Source organism: Brassica napus, unplaced genomic scaffold (genome assembly GCF_020379485.1).
Source record: "Brassica napus cultivar Da-Ae unplaced genomic scaffold, Da-Ae ScsIHWf_145;HRSCAF=260, whole genome shotgun sequence".
Taxonomy (NCBI): domain Eukaryota; kingdom Viridiplantae; phylum Streptophyta; class Magnoliopsida; order Brassicales; family Brassicaceae; genus Brassica; species Brassica napus.
The window spans coordinates 105,001-110,000 of NW_026014873.1; positions in this window are offsets into that span (position 1 = coordinate 105,001).

Sequence of the window (5,000 nt, forward strand, 5' to 3'; positions counted from 1 at the left end):
CTTCGACCATCCATTGCCCGCGGTACAACCACTAAATAATAATATTTTTTTTTTTTTTTTTTTTTTTTTTAAGGGTTTCTACATTCTCCCCCCGTTAACAGAATTCGTCCTCGAATTCTAAGGCTCTGAGGGGCCTCCTTCTTCATTACAACGTCCTCTCGGAATAACTCCGGGTGATCGGTTTTAAATCTCGCTTCATCCTCCCAAGTAACATGAATCCTGTTTTGTCTTCCCCAGAACACTTGTACTTGAGCAATCTCACGCTTTTTGAGCTTCCGAATACGCCGTTCTCCTAATCTGATTGGTCCTTCCGGATACGTAAGGTTTGTCTCCAACTCCTCGATTCTCTCGGGTTCAACAGTACTTGGATCCCGTATATGTTTCCGAAGCATGGAAACATGGAATACTGGATGTAGATGCATATCTGCTGGCAGATCCAATCGGTAAGCTACCTCACCAACTTTCCCGATGATCTTGTACGGACCAATGAACCTGACCGCAAGTTTCCCGCCCTTGCCAAATCTGTCCTTCCCTTTCTGTGCAGTAACCTTCAAATAGACCCAATCTCCTATCTCAAAAGTTACTTCTCTTCTTGACTGGTCTGCGTACTTCTTCTGACGGTCTTGAGCCTTCTTCATGTTGGCCTGAATCGTCTCCAGTTTAATCATGGTCTCCTGAACAATAGGTGACCCAAACATTCTTCTTTCGCCCACTTCCGTCCAACACATAGGCGTCTTGCATGGCCTTCCGTATAATGCTTCATAAGGTGACATCCCTATGCTCGAATGATGACTGTTGTTATACGAGAACTCAACCAACGGTAAATGCTTCTCCCAAGTTCCTGCCCAATCGAGAATACACATCCGCAGCATGTCCTCGATGGTCCGAATGGTCCTTTCCGTTTGGCCATCTGTTTCTGGATGGAACGCCGTGCTTCTGTACAGTTTAGTTCCCAAGGCTTCTTGCAGTGCTTCCCAAAATGATGCCGTGAACCTTGGATCGCGATCTGAGACGATGTCAGAGGGTACACCATGTAACTTCACGATTTGGTCGATGTACAGCTCGGCCAAAACTTCAACTTTATCAGTGTCCCGCATAGGCAACAAGTGTGTGACCTTGGTTAACCTATCCACAATCACCCATATCGAGTTGTTCGATCTACCTGGAGCAATAGGTAATCCGGTGATGAAATCCATGGAAATAGAGTCCCATTTCCATTGAGGTATCGGAAGACTCTGCAACAATCCTCCTGGAACTTGATGTTCCACCTTGACTTGTTGACAAGTTGCACACTGAGCAACCCATTGTGCTACTGATCTCTTCATGCCCGGCCAATGATAGTATCTTCTCACGTCTCGGTACATCTTCGAACTTCCAGGATGGATACTGAGTAAAGAATGATGTGCAATCCTTAGTATCTCATCTCTCAGCCCTTGTCCTTTAGGAACCGTGATCCTCCCATTAATTAGCAAGGTTCCGTCCTCCGCCAAGTAGTATCCCGCATTATTTGGCCCGGCTTGTCCTTTGAGTTCTTCAGCAATCTTCAGTAACTTCTCATCCTTAAGTTGTTCTTCTCGAATTCTCTGAATCAAGCTGGCCTGATTCACCGCTTGAAGTCCCAATGGCTCGCTTGTCTGCCCTTCCAAAACGACCAACTTCACTTGTTTCAACTCCTGGTTCAATAGCTCCACTTCTTTCTCTAAATCTGCGTCCAACTTTCTTCGACTTAAGGCGTCCGCAACAACATTCGCTTTACCAGGATGGTAGCGAATCCGTATGTCGTAGTCTGCCACAAACTCCATCCACCTACGCTGGCGCAGGTTGAGATCTGGCTGAGTGAAGAGGTATTTAAGACTTTGGTGGTCCGTGTATACCTCCACTTCTTCCCCATACAAGTAAGATCTCCAAATTCGCAAAGCGAACACCACGGCCGCTAACTCCAAGTCATGTGTACTGTAGTTATCCTCATGCTTCCGTAGTTGTCGCGAAGCATATGCAATGACTCGCCCATCTTGCATAAGAACACAACCTAACCCAACGCGTGAAGCATCCGTGTAAACCGTGTAAGGTTTACCTTGCTCGGGCAAAGCTAACACAGGTGCGGTCGTGAGAGCTTCCTTCAACTTCTTGAATGCCCTCTCGGTTTCTTCCACCCATAAGAAAGGAACTCCTTTACCGGTAAGTTTAGTTAAAGGCTTTGCAATGGAGGAAAAGTCCTTAACAAACTTCCGATAATAGCCCGCAAGTCCGAGAAAACTCCTCACTTCTGTCACAGTGGTAGGTCGAGGCCATTCTCGTATGGCTTGGACCTTTTCTGGATCAGCAGCCACGCCCTCTCCTGATACTATGTGACCCAGAAATCCTATCTCTCTCTTCCAAAACGAGCACTTGCTGGACTTGGCAAATAGCTTCTGATTCCGTAACCTCTCCATAACCAGTCTCAGATGCTCTTTGTGCTCTTCCTTACTTTTCGAGTACACCAGGATGTCATCAATGAAAATGATCACGAACTTGTCGAGATAGTCGTGAAACACTTCATTCATCAAACGCATGAAAGCCGCAGGCGCGTTTGTGAGACCAAAGGGCATAACTACAAACTCGTACTGCCCATACCTCGTCCGAAACGCCGTCTTCATAATGTCTGACTTGGCAATAGGAATTTGGTGATACCCTGATGCCAAATCAATCTTCGAAAACCAACTAGCTCCCTTTAGTTGGTCTAACAACTCGTCTATCCTCGGAAGAGGATACTTATCTTTTATCGTGATGTTGTTGATACCACGATAATCGATACACAACCTCATGCTTCCATCCTTCTTCTTCACAAATAACACAGGAGCTCCCCAAGGTGAAGAGCTCGACCGGATGAATCCCTTTTCCAATAGATCTTCCAATTGTTTCTTTAGCTCGGCTAATTCCGCAGGTGCCATCCGATATGGTGCCTTAGCTATAGGTTTTGCTTCAGGCTCCAAAGTAATGGTAAAGGGATTACTCCGAGGTGGAGGTAATTCCTTTAGTGGTGCAAAGATATCCTCAAACTCTTGGACCACTTCTATGTCTTCGACCTTAACTTCATCATTAGTGGCTCCTCCACTAACCGATAAGGTCACCAAATATACATCCCCGTCTTGAAACAAATCTTGTACTCTCATCGCTGCTACTAAAGACACGGTCATACTAGGACTGATTCCATAGTATACCATCTCTGGTCGTTTACCTCTGCCGAACAACAACCTTCCCTTTCCACAGTCGATCTGAACTCCGTAGCTCGATAACCAATCCATTCCAAGGATTACCTCGTACCCTTTCAAAGGCACGACTAACAGATCTGCCACAAACTCTTTGCCTTGAATGACCAATGGAACATTCTTGATACACTGATTTGCTTGAAGGGTTCGGTCTGCGGGGGTCAAAACGGCCACGTCTATCCTGTCAACCACAAAACAATCCCAAAACCGGGCAGCTACTTCAGGGGTCACAAAACTATGTGTTGCCCCCGAGTCGAACAATACATGTGTGGGTTTACCAGCAACATGTATGGTTCCTGCCACAGTAATCCAATCAACAATATCTTAATCACAAAAATACTAATCAAAATTCTCACAACCATCAATCATCATCCTAAATTTCTAAACGCGCAACCTAGCGATCAAGCAATCTATACCTAACCAGTATACTAAATTTCCATTCAATAAAAAGAGGAGGTTAAGCACCCACAATACCTGTGATGGGACCGCTTGACGGTCCTGCATTGTCTGGGTTTTCTACACCTAAGGCATAAACTCTACCTCCTAGGTTTTGCTTCTTTGGTGCTGGCTCAATAGCTGGACGGCTAGGAGGAGCTCGGATTGCGAGAGGGGTCGCAGGGATTGGCTTGTTTGGACATGACGATGCATAATGGCCCTTCATACCGCAAGAGAAACAAGTAACATCTTCCATCCTTATAGATGAATAACCCTGCTGGTTACTCCGTTGTCTGTTGGGACAAAACTTAGAAATATGTCCCGGTTGATCACATATGTAACACACCACAGTGTTACCACGATTGTTGGCTTGGCCTCCAAATCCTCGCCCTTTTCCTTTGTAAGATCTTGGACCCTTGTTGAAATTTGGCCTTTCTCCTTGGCTAAACTTGGTGTGTCCACCAGAATGTGGTAAGGTCTTCCTTTCAGCCTCCAATACAGTTTCAACATTAACAGCTTTTTCCACTAGCTCAGATAAGCTGCTAAAGTTGCTTCCAGCTAAACGACTTCCAAGCTCCGGCTTCAATCCGTACATAAAGTTACGGATCATAGTTGCTTCATCTTCACGCCCATCAAAGACATGTCGCCTCAACCTTGTGAACTCAGATTCGTAACTCCTCACTGGCCTATCTCCTTGAACAAGGTTCATGAACTGGCGCTCCAATCGATGCTTTGCTTCTGGAGGAAAGTATTTCCTCTCAAACTCTCCCTTGAACGACTCCCATGATGTGATGTTGTGTCCACGCTGTCTGTCTATGCTGTCCCACCATCCTGTGGCGTCGCCTTCCAAGTAGTACACAGCGATCTTCTTCTTATACTCCTCCGGGCACTCCATGGCTTCAAAATTCTTCTCCATCATAGTAATCCACTTGTCGGCCTCAATAGGATCGGATCCTCCTTTGAACTTGTAGGATCCAATGTTCTTCATGGTAGATAATAGCTTGGAAACTTCAGGGGGTTGAGTACGCCTGCCTTGGTTACCAAGTGCCTCGGTCATCACGTCATGTAAAAGCTTAAGGGTGTTTTCGGTTCCATGATCTTGTGGTCTTTCGGTGGCATGGTTCTGATCTGGCCTTGGGTTTGATTGAACGGATTGATCATGTTGATGTCTCTGGTCCCAATTACGACTTGGGCCAATACTCGCCAAACTGTCATCTCTCACTCTAGTCCTGTTACCGTAAACAGGAAAAGATCTTGTTCTCTGCAGAGGGCTCCTATCGTGTCCAAACATCTCACTAATGCCATTTCCATTATCCT